At 43.5% G+C, this 21,202-nt stretch overlaps 1 protein-coding gene and 1 pseudogene across 1 annotated transcript in view; one reads left to right on the top strand and one right to left on the bottom strand.

The window, feature by feature from the left end:
• LOC148315981 (zinc finger SWIM domain-containing protein 8-like) overlaps positions 1-21,202 on the top strand; it is a 66,878-nt gene that overhangs the window by 28,987 nt on the left and 16,689 nt on the right. The gene's annotated exons all lie outside the window — the stretch shown is intronic.
• On the bottom strand, positions 12,458-13,190 carry LOC148315983 (uncharacterized; annotated as a pseudogene).

Genomic DNA, 21,202 nt, shown 5'->3' with positions numbered 1-21,202 from the left:
ATGAGGGAGGAAACCGGAGTACCCGGAGGAAACCCACGCACGCACAGGGAGAACATGCAAACTCCACACAGGATGGCCGGAGCCGGGATCGAACCCACGCCCGATGCTGTCTCTCACTGTGAGGCCATCGTGCTAACCAGTCGGTCACCGTTATTTACCATATTCAGATTTCATAAAACAGTCCCATTTTCTCCAGTACTTTGACCCCTTGTGTTGTTGTAGGCGAAGCGTGAATCTCATCATCTCCATGGAGTGAATGTTTTTGACAGTTCTTACTAATAGTGCCAGTAAGGGCGGGGCCGTTTTGAGCACTTAGTGATCGCTTTTTTACAGGCTGCGGTCATAATTCGAAAAAGGTAAGCATCATGGTTACTTACAGAGTTCGGAATCAACCCGAGAAACAATGTAAAAAAAGAAAGTTTGAGGTGGACACCCAGCACAGTGGATATTGGTTTTATCGCGTTTGACCAGAAACCGACAATGCCTGGGCATGACCAGAATATGTGAGCCTGGTCTGCCCGGGAGGATCCGCATTGCCTCCAGTACGGGACATCTATGGAACACAATTTTGATTTCCGTATAGGTGTAATAAAGTATCTGACCAAGCTCTTCCAACAAAATCCCTCCAAGCAAATCAATAGGTAATACAGTTTTGTGATTTACATCCGTCCAACCAGACGTCATCAGATATCGCCAACTTCATGTCTCTTTCCCATTGATGTTTTCTATGAAACTGGACATTATCGTCCAGTGAGATAAGGGCCGAGTAGTGTGGACCAATAGTATTTTTCATTTTAGATCCCTTGTACACATCCATAAAATATTGAATCAGCCTGGGAGGGGCATCCAGCTGAGGGCCTTGAATAATGACGGAGCTGTAAATACCTAAAAAAATCTTTAGCGAGACTTTACTTTAGAGAGAGTGTTTGGAAGCTTGCCATTTGTCCCCTAGAAAATATCCCACAAAGGGAGGTTATACCGAGGTCGCTCCAGTGTCTAAATCTGTGGTCGTGTGTGGCCGGTAGTAAATGCGGATCGCGTGAAGGCCAACTCAAAACCCTGACCTGTCTGTGTAGCTGAAATTTGTTCTTTTGTTAATTGTAAAGTTGCATACCTCACTCTGGGATGTTTTCCTCCCCAAATCAATCTTGAGATTGTTCTATCCCATTTCGTAAACTGTGTTAGTGGGGCCTCTGCTGGTAAGGATTGGAACATGTAGAGAATCCAAAGAAATGTATTTGTTCTTATTACCGTATTTTTACGGCCAAAAGGCGCGCTGTACCAAAGGGCACATCACCAGTTGAGGTATTTAATACTTATACAGGGCGCGCCGCACTCCGAGGCGCATGCTAGCTCGCACATCTAGTTCGCTCATGCTAGCTCGCGCATGCTAGCTCGCGCAAACTAGGTTGCACATGCTAGCTCACACAAGTCAGCACTCATGCGAATAAGGGATCACTGCCAGTAGCATCACCTCAGACCAATGAGAGATGTCATGGCAACACATCTCATCGACAACGTCAGGGGAGGGATTTCACTAGTCACTACACTCCTTCGAGTCACGGTTTCAAGTAAAAAAAAAAAAAATCAAAACCAAAAATATCTCAGCATACAAGCAAACATTGAAACAAAAAAATAAAAGTAACACAAAACATGTATCTCTCATGCCATTCATAACCCCAAAAGAAATAAAAATAACACAAAAAGATTACAGCAATGGCGTCTTGGGAGCCAATCAGCCTCAGCCAATCACATGGCTGTTTAGAGAGATGTGAGTGGTGTGCTTTGGGCAGTGTGTTTTCTATGCCCGTTTGCTTTGAATTTCCTGATTAATAATATAGAGGAGAGTGAGGTAATGCGAGACATTTTTTAAATTTTTATCTCTAGCTAAAGTGATGTATCACTGAAATTAACACATTTCCATTAATTTAGGATTTTGCTAAAATGGAAATTGTCAGAATATATGCAGGACCGAAGACATTGAAAATATGATTGTTTAAAAAAAAAAGTGGTAAAGTGTCCCATTTCACGCCAGCTACGGGATAAACTAAGACACTGACCAGATTTCAAGGGGGTGATCACTTACATTTTTTACGCTGAATCAAGCCGAACAACGCCTGTTGTAGAAGTCAGAATCCTGACCACTACTTAGACAACCGTCGATTCTGGAAATAATGTTAGAATCATTTTTAAAAAATCATGGAGGCTATTCAATGAAGACCATTATTCCCTAAACATTTGACAGTAACTCTGAACAAAAACAAATACAACAAAATCTCATTAAAAATGGTTTTTATTTACCATTCAAACAAGAAAAAGAACTATTTCACAGTTGAGGTAAGAACTCAGGATCCTGCGAGCCTTTATGATCTCCAAAAAGAGCAAACTAAAACAAGTACAACATCCTGTGACTCAGAAATGAGTCGTAGAACCAATCAATCTAGGACATCTCTCACTCTATAAGAAGACCTATTCTAGATTTCAGCCCTGAAGGTTGCATTGAGAGATGAACTGTTGCACTCTAGGTGTGGTTCCTCCAGGATGGCTGTCATCACACGTCTCTGTGTGTTTTTTTGGGGGGGGGGACATATAGGAAGTGCAATGATAAGAGATACATATCCGAATGGTCATATGTCGCGCATCCGTGTCAGCTGCCAAGGAAGTGCATGAATTAGTATGGGGTGACTTATCTGCAGTGGATGGTTCATCTACCACTTGATCATCTTCAGGATCTGGCTCTTCCTCATTATCTTCTGGAGGTGGACCATCCAGATTTCTTCATAAATCTTAGAAGGATTGACTTGTCAATAGCTCTTAAAGACTTCTTGACCTCCGCGGCTGCAATTTTCATTTCTTCAAGGGAGGTCTAGCCCCAAGGTTGTCTACCTTTTGTATTTCCTTGGCATGATGGCTTTTTAAAACTCTTTCTGACATGAAAAACATGTATGAAAAGAGCAAGACTGCGTCTTACTTTGCCCCATGGTATTTGTCTCAGTTAAACCCACCACCACCATTTTATAAAGAACCTCTCTTCACAATTCATGTTAATCTTTAGCAAGTAATCTCAGATGATAGTTGTTCTGTCCTCACTAGCTGACTGTATGGCTGCTCCATCCAGCTAGACAGACAACTAACAGAAGAAGTTTTTTGTTCTTTGGAATCTTGGAAGGTGAAAGTATCTGATGCCAGACTCCTGCTGATGCCTATACTTTTCTGCACGGGTAAAGTCAATGTCTTGGTCAAGGTCTTTAATGTCTTTTGCCAATTCATCGACGTCCATGACCCTGCTACTGTAGGAGCCGTACAGTGTTTGGTGGTTTTCCTTTGTTGTGATGCATGCTCGTGTGTTGTGCACGCACCAAGCGTGCACACACTGCACTTTCATGGTGATTGGTGGTGTCACAGGGGGAGAGTGGTCTTCTCTTATTAGTAGGTGCACTCACCTGTGGGTAGTTATTGTTTGGTTTGGATCGTGGGGTTGGGGTGTGCGAGGGGAAGAAAGCTTTTGCTGACCGTACAATTCAGTGTAAAAATCATCAACTGTGAGCGCAACGTGTACTGGACTTGAGAGTAAAACAACCGACGAACGTCGTCCAACTCTTGTTGCGGAGAAAAGGAGAGAGAGAGCTGATAATCCAAAGAGAGCGACAATGAATGACAAGTAAGTGCCTGTCATTTGCCTGCGCGATGGATGCGCCTCTATAGACAGTCACCAGTTGGGATGCGCGTCATCAATATTTCCACCCCCCTTGTCATAGCCTGCCGTGGCGTAATTTAAGTTGGATGCCACAACAATTTGTCAGCAAAAGGTTTAAGAACTGCTTTATTGAAGCGTATATTTGAATGGAATTTTGGACAGCTCTGGATGATCAAGATTGTTTTCAAAGTTGAAAATGAAGATAAACTGGAACGCAAAAGGATCGCTCGTAAAGCTCACATTCATTCATAAATCTGCTGCTGTGCTGCGCTGCGCATGGCTTCACCTTGTTTAGGTCGACTCTGTTGAAAGGTGGAGTGTTTTCGTGACCATTCTTTGTGGATTTTGTGTCAATACACACCTTTTGGAATTCTATAACGGTGTAGCCGCCGTTACTGAAGCACGGAGTTTTGTTCCTGTTGTCAGCTAATTAACAAAAAAAAAAACAAGAAAAAGGACAGGTGGTTGCACCTTAAGGAAAAAAAGAAAAAAGAAAAAGGACAAGTGTGTCTGAAGTGGAACATCCCATTTTGCTGTGAATTTTGAACATTTTATGAACAACAAATGGATGGAAGTGGCTCAAAAGTGAACGAAATGGATGTCAAAAGGCAACCTAAACTTACAGTCAAAGCGTTTGAATACAAACTGGAAAGGCTTCAAGATGAAAGAAGAGCAAAGGTAAAGATAATCAAAAGCAATGTCAGAGAAAACAGAGCGAATGAAAAATGCTGAAAGTGTTCGATCATGCCTTGAGAATGTGTCAAGTTTGTTCAATGAGGCAAGTCAGCTTCATGATTATGTTATAGCAATGGTTCCTGATGAAGAACAAGAAAAGCAGAATGCTCGGTTTACCAGTGTTGTAGAGCATAAATCAGTCTTTAGGGAGGAGGCAAATAAATGGCTTTTAGAGTTGCCAAAGTTGATTCAAGTTCCAACAGAGGGCGCTGTTGGACCCACATGTGATCCATTTGCACAATGAAATTCAAATGACCAGGCATGTAATCTTAATGGTGCTTTGGCGTTGGACCAAGCGACAGTATTTCTAACGTGTGTCGTGAAAGGCAAAAAAGGCGCAGTTCCCTTGTGAGTAAATCTGTTGCTTCTAGTAACTCTTCAGCCCGTTTAAGAGCAGAGGCCGACACTGCCGCTCTTCTCGCCCATCAGGAATTATTGAGACAAAAACATGCAATTCAAGAGCAAGAGGAACAACTCAGGAGAAAAATGGAGGTGTTGGAATTGGACATGGAATTAGCAGCGTCTATGGCCCGAGTGATTGTGTATAAGGCTTCAGAAGGCTCTCACATTTCTACAAAATTTAATGGAATTAACTCTGATTTGAAAGGTGATAAAGGCATACAGTTAAAAGTGGATGCTGCTTCATTTGTGCCTACATCTACTACTCAGCCATCAGGGACAACAATTTCAACAGGACGTGCTGCTGTCAGACCCAAAGTGTATCCTCAACCGGAGCTTCATTCTGTCTTAACTGGGGCCGGTCTGTCATCACTACCAGCAGGTGTACAACATGAAACTATTCCAACAATGCAGTGTGACCAAGCTTCACCAACAACCGATAGTACATCTGATCGTTTGCTTATAGTACTGGAGAAGCAAAATGAAATTACCTCTTCACTTGTCAAACAACAATCATTTTTGCTGTTACCCAAATGAGATTTGCAAGTTTTTGATGGAGATCCATTACAATACCTAAGTTTCATAAGAGCCTTTGAACACAACATCGAGGAAAGAACTCCTAATCACAAGGACTGTTTGTACTACCTTGAGCAATATACCAGAGGCCAGTCCCTGGATCTGGCCCGAAGCTGTCAACATCTGCCACCTTCTCGTGGATTCATTAAGGCGAAGGCTTTGCTACAAGAGCATTTTGGAGATCCGTTTAAAGTAGCTTCTGTATACATGGACAAGGTACTTTCATGGCCTTTGATAAAGGGAGAAAATCTCAAGGCATTGCAGGCCTACAGTTTATTGCTACATGAATGCTGTAATTCAATGGGAGATTCTGTAGGTGACCTATATGTGCCCACCAATATGTAAATTACGGTTAAAAAACTGCCTTACAAGTTTAGAGATAAGTGGAGAAGTGTGGTCTGCCATCTGCAAGAAACGTACCCTGGGAGAGCCACATTTCATGACAATGTGGAGTTTGTGGAGAAGCAAGTTAAGATTGCAAGTGACCCTCACTTTGGAGATATACAAGATTTACCTGCAACAGGAAAAAGAGAGTTTAAAGCTCTGACATTTCTAACTGGTACCAAGGCTAAAGGGAGTAGCTTTGCCACTACAATAGCACCTGAGGAAAAGAAAATGGAGCCTGTAAACAAAATGGAGAAGAACTTACCTTTAAAGGCATGCTTGTTTTGTGGAGCTGGACATTCTTTGGATGTTTGCCTTCTATTGGATAAAAAGACGCAAGTTGAAAAGATGTCTTTTTTGAAGGAAAAAGGAATGTGCTTTGGTTGTTTGTGCATTGGGCACAGAAGCAGAGAATGCAAAGGACGTTTGGTGTGTATTGTATGCAAAAAGAAGCACCCAACATTGTTGCATATTTATTCCCAAACTATACAAATAAGTTCAACACAGGCCAATGTTGATTCAGAAAGTGTCAGAGACGGCGGTGCTGTGGTGTCAATTCAGTCCAGTGGCTTGACTCGGGCCGGTAAACAGGACTGTGTGTTATCAATACTACCTGTCCAAGTGAAATCCAAAAGAGGTAACAAAACTTTGATAAATTCTGTGTTTTTGGATCCGGGAAGCACTGCCTCGTTTTGCACCGAAAGACTCATGAAACGACTCAATCTCACAGGAAGAAAGCTTGGGATTCTTCTCAAAACGATGGGGCAAGAAAGTGTTGTGGACAGCTACAAGTTGTCTGACTTGGAAGTGGCTGGTATGGAATCCAACAACTTTTGTGACTTGCCCAAGATTTACACACAAAGGAATATGCCTGTTCACCTGGGAAATATTCCACGGAAAAAATACCTCCAACGCTGGCCTCATCTGAGGCATATACAGATACCAGAGGTAGAGGCAGATGTGGACCTCCTTATTGGCACCAACATACCTCAGGCATTGGAGCCCTGGGAGATAATTCGTGCAGTGGATGGGGGTCCTTATGCTATCAAGACCATCCTTGGTTGGACTGTGAATGGTCCACTCAGAGATTTCCAGCAGGAATATCGTTTGCAATCTCACGCTACAGTAAACCACATTTCAGTTGCAAGATTGGATGAGCTTTGGGGGAAACAGTTTAGGGTTGATTTTCCTGAAACTTTACAAGATGAACATAATGCATTATCAAAGGAGGATGAACATTTTATGGAGTCAGTCTCTGATTCAATCAAGATTCGATGGGCACTACAGTATTAGTTTGCCAATAAGACAATGGTTAACCTCAAGATGCCATACAATAAGACAGTTGCAGAACAACATGCATTGAGTCTCAAAAAACGCTTTTCTAAAGATCCAGTCTTTCGCTTGGACTATGTCACATTCATGGCTGGGTTGCTGAAGAATGGATATGCTGAGAGAGTTCCGCCTGAACAGTCGGCACGTTCTGATGGAAGATTGTGGTATATACCACATCATGGAGTAAGTAAGTTTCGTATGGCTACACCTCTATTCATAGAGGTGTGGGTCCGGGAGCGAAACAGAGTTTCGGTTCGGACGCCGGGTTTTTGGATCATTCTTGGTTTCCCCGTATGGGTACTCTGCCACCGCACGACGACAACGTGATGATCCGGCGCGGCGGACATCATGGAGTGTATCTCCCAAAGAAGAGAAAGCTGCGTCATTTTTGACTGTGGCGCCACATTCCAGGGGACATCTTTGAACTCTGAACTCCTTCAAGGACCTAATCTCACGAGTCAGCTGGTTGGTGTCTTGACCAGATTTCGCAAGGAAGCAGTGGTACTCATGGTAGACATAGAGGCCATGTTTCATCAGGTCAGAGTGCCGCCTGAAAATTGCGACCTGTTGACATTCTTGTGGGGGCCTGATGGAGAATGCGAAAAGGAACTTGTTGAGTACAGAATGGTAGCACATCTGTTTGGTGCTACATTATCTCCAAGTTGTGCCAGTTTCGCTCTTCGCAAGTGTGTTGAGGACAACCGTAACCACTACAGTCCTGTGGCGATTAACACTCTGCTCCAGCATTTCTATGTTGATGACTGTTTGGTATCCACTGCCTCTGAAGAGGAAGCCCTGTCCCTTCGTAAGGAGCTCAGTGAGTTGTGTGCCAAAGGTGGTTTTAAGCTCATGAAGTGGATCAGTCACTGCCGCTCAGTCCTTGCTGCTATTCCCTCGGAGGAAAGGGCCACGGAAGTGAAAGACATGGATTTAGACAGTGATGTCTTGCCTGTGGAACGAACTTTGTGTATGCAGTGGTGCGTGGAGTCGGATTCATTCAAGTTTAGAATCACGTACAAGAATCGGCCGCTCACAAGAAGAGGGATCTTGTCAGTCGTCAGTTCAGTATATGATCCTCTTGGTTTTCTTGCACTCATTGTTCTGTCTGCCAAGGAAATCCTCCAGGACCTCTGCAAAAGACGTCGATGGTGGGATGATTCTTTGCCTCCTCCTGGAGTCTGAGAGTGGATGACTTGGTTGGAAGATCTCCACCACCTGGAACATTGGCACGTCAGCAGATGTCTGAAACCTGTGAACTTCGGTGATGCTACCACCGCTCAGCTTCATCACTTTGCTGATGCGAGTGAGAAAGGATTTGGGACTGTGACCTACTTGTTACTCCATAACTGCAGTGGAAGAAGTCATTGCGCATTTGTGATGAGTAAGGCACGGGTAGCTCCTTTCAAGCTAGTCTCAATTCCCCGTATGAAGTTGACTGCCGCGGTGGTGGCTAGCAGAATGGATAAGCTTTGGAGAAGAGAGCTGCAAAGGGAACTTGGAGAGTCTGTATTCTGGACTGACAGCACCTCAGTCTTGAAGTATTTAAAGAATGAGACGTCAAGATTCAAGATTTTTGTTGCAAACAGAGTGTCGGAAATACTCAAGGTGTCCAGTGTATCTCAGTGGGGATATGCACATTCTTCTAAAAACCCTGCGGATATAGCCTCCACAGGAGCTCAGGTTGAGTCTTTTTTAAAGTCTGCTGCATGGGTTCGTGGACCTGATTATCTTCTGGAACCTGAAAGAAACTGGCCAACAAGGCCTGAGGATGTGGAAGAATCTCTTGTTGGTGATCCAGAGGTCAAAGCTGTGGTGATGAATACAACACACATTGAGCAGACAAGTCCAACTATTTCTCCTCTTGGCACCGTTTGATGAAGGCCATTGATTTTCTATTATTCCTGGTGTGTCACAGAAAGGAATCAAGGGAGACGCTCAATCAGCAAGATCTAAATCCTGAACAGTTGAAAATGGAACTTTAGCTGCAGATGGAACACTTCAAAGCCCAAGTGGCAAAGAAACTTTTTTTTTTGCAAACATTTTATTGAACATATAAACAGAACAGAAATGAATATCGTCATAAGTAAAAAGATTTAAAAGGAAAGAAGAGAAGAAGGAATGTCATAAGCACAGTCTACATGTTCAATACGGAGTATGAGGAAGTAGAGAACTTATCGAGTCCTACCCCCTGTTCTCAGTGCATTTTTACTTAATTTAAATCTAATACAATAGATCGTCCATATAAAATCTAATATATAAAAATATTTACATTATACTCAGTGTTATACATAATACAGATTTCACATTTTAGGCAATTTACTTACTTATATTTGGTTTATATAGTTTTTTTGTACTTTACTTTTGAACATATTTTTGAACACAATAAGTGATTTACATCTTTTCAGGTCCGTTTCAAAGTCATTCCACAGAATTACACCTTTTACAGAAACACACCGAAGCCTAATGTCTGTTCTTGGTTTAGGTTTTTTTATACAGACTTGTGCCCCGTAAATTGTAACAACTTTCTCTCATTTCAAACAGCTTCTGAGTATTGCGGCAGATCATATTATTATGTACTTTATACATTATTTGCACGATTTTAAATTCAACAAGATCATAAAATTTCATAGTGTTTAATTTGATAAATTATGGATTTGTGGGTTAATTAAATTTTGATCGATTAATAATTCTGATTGCTTTTTTTGCAGTTTGAAAAGAGGTAGAGTGTTGGTTTTATGGCCATTTCCCCATATTTCCACACAATAAGTCAGGTATGGTAATAATAGGGAACAATATAATGTGGATAGAGACTTCTTATTTAGTACATCCTTGGTGTTATATAAGATCCCAATAATTTTTGACATTTTATTTTTTACATTATCTATATGTGACTTCCAGGATAATTTGGCATCAATTACTACTCCAAGGAATTTATTCTCATGCACTCTTTCTATTTCAGTTGCGTTTATATTGTTTTTACTTGGTGTTTGATTGGTCTCGTGCCAAAAACAATGAACTTTGTTTTGTCTAAGTTGAGTGATAATTTGTTTGTGTCAAACCATTTTTTAATATGATCAATTCATTTTCCACAATAGTCAGAAGCTGTTTTAGATTTTTTCCAGATGTCAGGTTCGTCAATCACACATAATATATTTTCAAAGTTTATCTTACCCCTGGTGTTCCGTGCTGTCCCTTCTGGTTCATTCGGATGGTGATCGAGCGAGGCTGACCTCGAGATGAGGGTTTTAATACTAGTTGCTGTGCACAATCTTCCTCCAGCCGTCACTGTTCCCTCCGCTCGATCCAGTCACCATCCAGCCCGAACTTTGAAATGTCACGGGAGAATCACATCAAATGTGGTGGAGCGACCCTTACCAAGTAGGAAATTCAGAGACAAAATAGACACGGACACCAAGGGGCAAGAGTCTGGCAGCCAGGAGAGATGATACCCCAGTGATCGGGTCGGATCTCTGAAGCTTACTACACCCCCCTGGGCCTTTTATAGAGAATCACAAGTTACATCACAATACAGGTTTACACAACAGTATCAATGGCATGTTTATTCTGGTCGCAGCTGTTGTTGATCCTGCACACGTCCGCACTCCTTTCATGTTGATTTAAAGTTGTTGAGTCGCCTTAACCTGGGTGCAGGTGGCTGTTCCCAGAGTTGTTAGTTAATGTGTGAACCAAAATTAGCAACAAAACCTATACCGTGTAGTTAATGTTGTGCAGTGTGATATTAAACTTATCTTTATTACATTTGTTAACATAATTGTTCCTATGTTATTTCTCTGTAGCCACTTCATAAGAATTTCTTTATTATTCTCGACATTTTTTAGCATAGGTGCCGTCGTGGTTGCAGCAGACTTCGACAAACATCTCTTATCAGGATTCAGCACGATGTTGGTTGCGTCTGCTTCTCTCCTGCATTTCCACTCAAACTGCAAACACTCAAGCATAGTCTACTTCACTAGATTGCAACATGTTATATGCACTACGTATTAAAATAAAGCTGTGTCACGGCAAATGTATAATAACCTCTTAATATTATTCTAACATTCCCCCCTTTTTATTCTACATTTGCCCCAAAAATCATCATCAAAGGAGCTCCCAAAGGTTTAATTCCTTTAAATCATTCGTTGGATAGCAAATATAAACCCCTCTATTTTTCTTTATTTAAACATTAATGCATTTGAGCGTTTATTTATTTTGGATTAACGAAAAACATCTCCTAGGTAAATTCAATTGTCGTCGTCAACTTGGTCATCAGTGTCTCCTTCATCACTAGCCCCTCAGTAATTAATCAAAGGATGTATTTCGGGTAATTTGGAATTTGTCGGTGCAACAGCTGTTGAGATGAGTCGGACAAGCAAAGCGCGAATGCAGGGAATACAACAACATCCACACAGTACAAGGATTGAGGTGAACATTGTTATAGAAATCATTAGATAGAATACCAAATTTTTATATTTACCAAATGTTTTGTTCCACCACTCATCCCATGCAGAGGTGGTCACACCTGAGTGTTCCTTCATCTTACGGTTCAGGGTGCGCAAGCCTGCAATGGCTCTTGTGAGGGACCCTTCCGGAGAAGTGTTGTTAGGAATGAAAGTACAAATTGGTCCCCAAACATGGCGCAAACCCCTCCTCTCTCTGCCAACAGCATGTAAACCGTGATGCGGTTTTGAAATGCCATGAGTGATGTGGCTGCCAATTGTTCTTTAATAGCTATAAATCCTTCTTCAATAAAGTTCCCCAATCTTTGCACGTTATAGTGTGTGTAGTTTATTCGATCAACATTCGTATTCGGTGTGATCCACATGTCAGGTTTAAAATGCCCTGACGCCTTTCTTAGACTGAAAATACTTGCTAAAGGTGGCAGAAAACCAGAGCAAACCAGTGAAAGCTTTGTTTTTGACCATTCGCGAATAGGCAGAGCGAGCCAGGAGGAAACAAGCGTCTTGCTTTGTTCAATCCCTCGCACTCTCACTCTCCTATTCGCGCTCGGCCTTTTTATTAAAGCCAACTCATATCTTAGCAGACAATGGGGGTCGGTCTCCAGGGAGACAGGAAAGCACGTGATGAAGGTCAGTCAGGAATTCACGCTGAAGCAAGGAAATCGAAACTTAAAGAAAAGTGTAAGTGTGTGTGTGTGTGTGTTCCAGCTGTGCGCGTGTGTGCTAAAGCAATAATGCGTGTGTCTGTGTGTGTGTGTTAAAACAACAACGTAAGTGTGTGTGTGTGCGCAATTATCACTGATACAAATAGTGTATAAAAACATGATTAGAAATACACAAACTGATTACATAACGTTACTTGAAGTTATTGTGATCTTCAGCTTATTTTACACCAAAGAAGAATGGATTCGAACCCCGCTGCGATTTGATTTACCAACTTATACTCATCTGGTTTGCCCCTTGGTTGGCCAATTGCATCCAAATAGGTCATATCACCATCCCTCCAGGACGCACTTAGTCTTCTTCTGGAGAAATAATCGGGGATTCGTGGGCTTCAATTGCTCTTTGAATATCCCCTGCTGTGGATGGAAAAATAGACACTGGTAAGAGAAGTGACACCAATGCACAAGTTCCAATTGCGTCTGTTAAGGAATCAAATAACTTAGTACCCCCGCACCACCACCGCACATCACCGCGTGGCAGTAGTGCACCTGCTTGGAGTACAGTTGTCTTACACCATGTTGGAGATAAGCTTCCCACTCTATTTTGTGTTCCTGTAAGATTCATACAAGTAAAGTCAGCTACTGCTACATCAGTAGAGAAGATAGGCTTATCTTTTGTTGCCTTAGTCACAGGGTACACATCATTGCATGCAATGCAGTCCTCATTAGGTGTTATTTTCGTCATTCCTTCAAAAAGACATGTCGATGGAAGATCTGCTGGAATCACTCGTAGTAATGTCTCGGACCCATGCATGAAACACAGCTAAAATTTGCTGTTTTAGCAGCTGATTCCATTAATAGGAGCCAATTATTTCCTAATTGGGTAATTCCTAAAACAACCAAAAAGTGATCATCTACAGAAAGTTTTTCTTTTAATTTTATCACCATTTTAGATCGTTTATTCATCGAAGTTTCATTCTTTAAGTCTTTTGTATGGATAGCTTCAACGGGATTCTTTAGAATGGTGGATACACAGATTACAATAGTATGATAAGGATCTACCCCTTGCGAATATGGTCTTAAATCTAATTCCTCACATGGATTATTGTCGCATCCCCAGTTTGTCGAGTTAATAGTTAACTGATACCCTACCGCTACATGGGTTAAAATTTTTTCCGCAGGGTTTTTGCACGTTTCAGTAGTCCAATCAGACCAATCTTGTCCCGTTTCTGCTACCAGTCCATCCCATCTTCTAATTCTCGCAGTTAAATACCATGTATACAGACGTCCGTAATTTTGTGCACTATATGCATGTTGTCCTACTTTGAAAATGGATGCTTCACTCAATTTAACTTGGGACCATGGTATAATGACGGTGGTCACTTTATTAGTTGGTAAACAAATTATTGTCGCAGAGTCAGCAATACTGTTGCTCCTAGCGCATTTTGTAAAGTTCTTTTTATCAGGTAATCTAAGATTTGTAGTTGACTGTTCATTATTATCATCTATCAGTGTATATATTGATGTATTCATTCATTCATATCTTGTCGCGGTAATGCCTGATCCAGGAGAGGGCGTCATCTGTGACATCTCGAAGATCCTCGTCGGAACAGTGAGGACCAGACGGACAGTGATGCAGGATGTGATCCATCGTCTCTTCTTCTCCGCATATACATCTTGCGTCTGTCGCTATGTTCCAGCGTAATAGATTGTTTTTAGTCTTGCCTACCCCAGACCTCGCGCGGCTGAGCGTTACCCAGTCCTTGCGGGTAAGTGTGCTTCCTACAGGAAGCTGCTCTCTCACTTCTGGAAGTGCGGGGTTAGGATGATCAGTGACAACTTCTTTCCATCTCTGTAGACGGAAAGTTGTAGCTTGAGTAGGATTGAGAGGTTGTTCTCTGATGAAACTCTTGCGGGATGTAAGTCGGCTAGGGATCTCATTGTGGTCGTGCAGAGGGTGGCGTTCGTCATGAGACTGCTTGTACCGCTCCGAGCGAGTGAGAGCTTCTCGTCGAATGGATGGAGGAGCAATTCCCGCTAGCCTATACAAGTGCTGCAATGGGGTTGCACGAAGGGCTCCAGTTATGGTTCGACAAGCACTGCTGAGTGCTGGGTCTACTTTGCTGGAATGAGCAGACCTTGACCATACTGGAGCACAGTACTCTGCGACTGAGTAACAGCATGCAAGCGCAGTTGTTCGAATTGTGGCAGCATCGGATCCCCACTTTGAGTTGCCTAATTTGCCAAGCAAGTTGTTTCTGGTCGAGAGTTTCTTCTTCAGTTTAAGGATATGCTCTTTGAAGGACAGAGTCCTGTCTAATGTTATCCCCAGGTAAACAGGATACTTAGTATTCTTCAAGACTTTTCCATTCCATCTGATGTCCATGGTGGTGTTGGCTTCTTTATTGATCAGATGGAATGAACAAACTTGGGTTTTTCCTGGGTTCGCATTTAGTGACCATCGAAGGTAGTACTCAGTCAATATCTTGAGAGCTTCCGTAAGTCTCTGCTTGATGGTATCGAAGCTATCTGACTGTGTTGCTAAACACAAGTCATCAGCGTATAGAAATCTTCTGATATTATTGAAGGCAGGTTGGTCGTTGGTGTAGATGTTGAAGAGTATTGGAGAAAGAACAGAGCCCTGAGGTAAGCCGTTCTTCTGGCTCCTCCAACGGCTCTTCCTTCCGTCCATCTCAACAAAGAATCTACGGTTAGATAGGAGACACTCAACTATCCGGACGATATGTGAGTTGTTTATCGTCTTCGCCAGCTTCATCAGCAGTGACCTATGATTAACCGTATCATAAGCGGCGGACAGATCAACAAATACAGCGCCAGTGATCTTCTTGGCCTCAAATCCATCTTCTATAAACTGTGTTAGATTCAGGACTTGTCCACAGCATGATTTTCCCTGTCGAAAACCAGCTTGATCTGAGATCAGCTGATCTTCGACTGAGGGAGCCATTCGTTCCAGTATCAATCTCTCGTACACTTTGTATAATATACAAAGCAGAGATATAGGTCGATAGCTTTTTGGATCTTCGGGGGGTTTCTCTGGTTTAAGCAAGGCTACTACCCTTGATTTTCGCCATAGCTTTGGGATCGTGTGAGATGTTGCACACGAGTTGAACAGGGCAAGAATCCAGGATCTAGCTGTTCCTCCAAAGTTTTTAACTAGCTCTGGGTGGATCCCATCAAGTCCTGCTGCTTTGCCTGGCTTAATTTGCTTTATAGCAGAGTTTAGTTCTTCTATTCGGAAGGGCTCAAAGCTGTCATCACAGGTGTTCATGAGACGTGCCATTTCGCTCTTCATCTTCTGCAAGCATCCCCGTTCTTTGTTTAGCGGCTTTCCATTTACCAAGAGCTGGTTTGCAACCTGGTTAGGTGTAACGGCCGCTGTGCGTTTCACGGGTTGTTTGTCACAGTCGAGTTTTCGGATTGTGCTCCACGCCTTCTTGCTGTTGTGAGTCAGATCCGTACTTTCAATCGTCTCTCTCCATCGCTCCTTCCTCTGATCATTAACCAAAGCCATGAGAGCTTCGCCGAGCTCGATTGTATCGGCGCCAAAAGGATCGATGTTGTACGCATTCACGTATTCATTATATACATCACGGCTTTTGCTGTTCAGGCCTGGGATGTATTCCTTCCTGCATCCTCTGGGGATGTGGTGTTTTGCACACTCCCATACGAGATTGCGAAAGGCGTCGTAATTTTGAGGCGTTGGTGGTATATTCCTCACTTTATCATCAAGCCCGGCAGTAAAATCTTCCCAGTTTGCTCTTCGGAAGTTGAAGCGTGGCATTGGTTTGTTAGTCACACGTGGTCTCAGAACGGGTCTAACCTCAATCAATATTGGCCTGTGTTGTGACCTTGGAATGGGGTCGATTACAGTTTTTTCAAAGTTGTTGTGATGTAGTGCAGATGTGAACACTAGATCGGGATTATAGCCCCGTTTCCATCTAGCGCTAAGGAAGGATGGTTTATCCTTAGCGTTGTGGAGTAAAGTCAGGTCGTTATTAAGTGCCCACTCCTCTACTGCTCCGCCATCGTTGTTGGTATGGTCGTAGCCCCATAGAGTATTATGGCTATTGAAATCGCCAGCCACTAATAGCACTTTGTCTCCAAAATCAAAGTTGTCAGGCTATTGAAATCTTATTGGCGGTGGCTTGTAGACCGAAATGATGGAAATTTTTTCGGTGTCCGCCTTCAGTATTTCAATCCCATTTTGTGTGCAGTCTCTACTTTGCGAGATGGTGGACGAGTCTCTGGCATAAATAGCACTGCCATGGGTTTGGCTGGGATGGCTGACAATCAGAGTCATTCCGGGTATAGTAGGAGGTGCGCCACTTTTGTGTGTCTCTTGAAGGCACAAAAAGTCCACATCCAGTTATGACAAAAATATAGATTTGTCCTGGGACATGCCCTCTGCGTTGAAAGTGCAGATTTTTAAGGACTTCATGGTAAGGGTCGAGGGTCTATCCTTTTACCACCCTAGTTTTTGGCATATTCGCGTGTTGAAGCAATTGGTCTCTGTCATTTGTCAGATTAACGGAGGACACCACGGGAAGGTTTGCTTCTTGTCCTCTGTTTGCTTCTTGTCCTCTATTGATGTATGCAAAGCTTTCACTGTAACGAAAACTGCACCACACAAAACCACAATTTTTTTCCACCCGATAGTCATGTCGACCGAGAGACCCCTAATAGGGTAGGTTGGCTTTAGTTCTTCACTGGCCTAAAATGTTTTCAGATCCTATTGATCTGCTCCCACCTAGTCACCAGACTTGCCTACCTTTCCCTTGTCGGGTGTCTCGGTTGAGATGACCTTTCTTACAATGCGCAAGGTGGATCCAGGTGTTTCGTGCTGCAATCTTTACTGCAGTTGGTGTCGTCAGCAGAACTTGGTGAGGGCCTTCCCACTTCGGAGAATTCCAGTGTTTCCTTTTTAGGCTTCGGATCAGAACCCAGTCTCCCGGAACGACCTGTTCGTCCTGTTGAAGAGAAGTACAATCGCTTTCTGGCAATGTCAATTCATTTCTTTTCTCTAAAGTTTTCCGCATGTAATCGACTAGGTTGGCCTCATTATCAATTTCCCACTGTGTGGAAAAATAAGGTAATCTACATGGTCTGCCAAAAAGAACTTCATAAGGTGTCAGTCCTGTGGTGCTTGTAATATTAATATGTAATTTTACAAGGTCAATACACTGAGTCCAAGGACGTTTAGTTTCTTCCATACTATATTTTAATGTTCCATTTATTCTTTACACCAGGCCTGCACTCTGGGGATGGTATGAACAATGGTGTTTTAAAGCTATGTGAAAAATTTGCCCAATTTTTTTAGGATTGTATTTACAAAGTGTGTTCCATTCCATTATCACTATAAATTATAACAGCTCCCCCTCACAGTGCTCCTTTTTACTTTTTATTAGTGTTTGCAGACTGTGAAAACCTGGCGTGACGACGCCATGAGTGAATTAGAGGACTGCTTTCATGACACAAACTGGGACCTCTTTGATCATCAGGACCTTGATGTCTACACGCATTGTGTACTGGACTACATCAAGTTCTGCATGGAAAATGTGTCCCAACATAAGACTATACGGACCTTTACAAATGCGAAGCCCTGGATGTCCAGCAGGGTTCGCTCTCTCCTCAAGGCCCGTGACGCTGCCTTCAGGTCAGGCGACAAAGCCCAGTACAGGGTGGCTCGTGCTGACCTGAGGAAAGGCATCAAGCTAGCCAAGGCAACCTACAAGGGGAGGCTGGAGGCCCACCTTGCCAGTAACAGGCCACGGGAGGTGTGGCAGGGTCTACGGAGCATCACCAACTTCCGTGGCAGCAGCACGACCTCTGTAGACCCGAGTGCATCGCTGGCAGAGGAGCTTAACTGCTTCTTCGCTCGCTTTGACTCGCCCCAACCGTCACACCCCCGCACTTCAAGCTCCAACTCCCCCCCACTCATCGTAGAGGAACACGATGTGAGGCGCGCGCTCCTGGCGGTCAACCCCAGGAAAGCTACTGGACCCGACGGAATACCAGGCAAGGTCCTCAGAGCATGTGCCCACCAACTGTCACATGTTTTCTGCAGGATCTTCAACCGCTCCCTGGCTCAGGCAGTCATCCCCTCCTGCTTGAAAACTTCCACCATTATTCCTGTCCCCAAAAAGTCACCAGCCGTCCACCTGAATGACTACCGTCCTGTTGCTCTCACACCAGTCATTATGAAGTGCTTCAAGAGGCTGGTTCTCCAGCACATCAGGGACTGCCTTCCTCCCACTCTGGACCCCTACCAGTTTGCATACCGGGCTAACAGATCCACTGAGGACGCCATCGACACTGCTCTGCATGTTGTGCTGGGCCACCTGGAACGACAGCAGAGCTATGCAAGGATGCTCTTTGTGGACTACAGCTCGGCATTCAACACGATCATCCCAGACATCCTCGTCGCCAAACTGGACACTCTCGGCCTCCCTGCCCTCACACGCATCTGGATTAAGGACTTTCTGACCAACAGACCCCAGACTGTGTTGCTCGGCTCCTACACGTCCTCCACCCTCATGCTGAGCACCGGTTCCCCTCAAGGATGCGTGCTGAGCCCTCTCCTGTACGCCCTCTACACCTACGACTGCAGCCCGGCCCACGGCAACAACACCATCGTCAAGTTTGCTGACGACACGACAGTGGTCGGTCTGATCTCGGAAGGTGACGAGACAGCCTACAGAGAGGAGGTAAAGAGACTGACAACTTGGTGCAAGGACAACAGACTGCACCTTAACTCTGCTAAAACAAAGGAGATTGTCGTCGACTTCAGGAGGAACAAGACGCTGCCGCCCCCCCTCTGCATCGAAGGCGTGTGTGTGGAGAGGGTCCACACGTTCAAGTTCCTGGGAGTACAGATCTCCGATGACCTTTCTTGGAGTCACAACACCACAGCAGTGGTAAAGAAGGTCCGCCATCGTCTGCACTTCCTGAGAGTCCTCAGGAAATTCAACCTGGACAGGAAGCTGCTGCTGGCCTTCTACCACTCGTCCATCGAGAGCCTGCTGACGTACTGTGTCTCCACCTGGTACAGCGGCTGCACTGAGGCGGACAGAGTGAGGCTCCAGAGGACAGTCAAAACAGCGCAAAGGATTATTGGCTGCCCTCTCCCCCCACTGTCGGACATCTACACCGCCCGGTGCCTCAGAAGGGCTCTCAACATCGTCAATGACAATACCCACCCAAACTCACACCTGTTCGACCTGTTGCCCTCTGGCAGGCGCTACAGATGCATCAAATCAAGGACCAATAGACTGAGAAACAGTTTCTTTCCGAGAGCCATCTCCATACTGAACTCTCACACACACACAAGACCACCCTAACCTCGCAAAACAGCATTGTGATGTGTTTCTATATGCCCTATTCAGTACTGAATTCCATTGCACTGTCTTCTTTATTTATCTAATTTATATATTTGTCTGTATTATTGTTGTATTGCACTGGAGAGGGGAGCCCTCTAATCTCGTTGCACACTTGAGTACAATGACAATAAAGGGATTTCTATTCTATTCTATTCTATTCTATCTTGATATCTTTACATAATATTTCGCAACTGTCAGTGCATCCTGTTGTTTTGCCGGAAAAATTTCCACCCATTTTGAGTATGCATCAATTATAACGAGACAATATTTTTTCCCTTCTCTTTTACTCAGTTCAATAAAATCCATGTGGATTCGTTGGGAAGGATATGTTGCTTGGGGAAACTGTCCTCGTTTTGGGCGGATGTTTCCCTGAGAATTGTGTCGAGCACAGATCATACAGGCTCTGCAAAAAAATTGTGAGAATAAATTAAAGCCATATGTTGTATAAAATTGGTTTATTTGTCCTACCATCCCTCAATATAGCAGCCCACCGAAAAAGATTTCTTGGAAGAATTGTTTTTTTATCTGTACTTACATATATGCCATTACTCAAAGTAGCTCCTTTATTTAGCCATAATTTTCGCTCTTGCATAGGACTGCTGCATGTCCATGAGGATGTCATCTCGCAGAACATTATCTAGTGGCGCACACTCAGCCACACCTATAAATGGTTTAGTAGCCGCTTCTTTTGCTGTTTTATCTGCGAACGCATTTCCTAAAGTAATGTCATCAGTCCCTGCAGTGTGTGCAGAACATTTACATTTTGCAATTTGGTTTGGTAATTGAACAGCATATAACAAATTAGGAGTTCAGCATGTGTTACGGGTTTTCCAGTAGATGTAATCATCCCTCTATTTTTCCAATATTGCGCAAATACATGGCACGTCGAAAAAGCGTATTGACTGTCGGTATAGATTGTCACTATTTTACCAGTCATTAACTTACATGCCTCAGTTAGGGCTACTAACTCGGCAGCTTGAGCTGAGTAATGAGAAGGAAGTGGTTCCGATTTTAACACTGTGTCTAGTGTGGCCACTGCATAACCAGTTTGTGTTTTTCCAAATTCGTTTTTTCTTAGATGACCCGTCAACAAAAAGAATAATTCCGTTCTGTAGAGGTTGAGCTTTTAGATCAGGTCTGCACTTAGTTGTTTGCTCAGCCAGTTCCTGACAATCATGTTGTACACCATCATCAGGGAGTGGCATTAAGGTCACTGGGTCTAAGCCTGTGCATCTTTCTAACGTGAGGTGCGGTTGTGATAACAAAACAGCCATACAAGACAAATGTCGTGCTGGTGACAGAAATATGTTAGCCTGCAGTAGCAGTGCAGATACCGCATGTGGATCTTTTAAGGTTAATGGATGAAAAAGCACTACCGCTGAGCTGCTCTCCACAGCCATTGACGCTGCTACAACAGCTCTTACACAATGACGAAGTGCACGTGTCACATTATCTAATTTTGAAGAATAATATGCCACTGGTCTTAGTTTATCACCATATTGTTGGCCCAATAATGATGTCATGTACTCACCTTTGCAATCTACCATTTGAACAAAGGGTTTA

This window comes from Idiotropiscis lumnitzeri, unplaced genomic scaffold (genome assembly GCF_059441095.1).
Source record: "Idiotropiscis lumnitzeri isolate Australia: NSW breed Sydney's pygmy pipehorse unplaced genomic scaffold, RoL_Ilum_1.0 HiC_scaffold_27, whole genome shotgun sequence".
Lineage (NCBI taxonomy): Eukaryota > Metazoa > Chordata > Actinopteri > Syngnathiformes > Syngnathidae > Idiotropiscis > Idiotropiscis lumnitzeri.
This window is presented reverse-complemented; position numbering and strand designations above follow the sequence as displayed.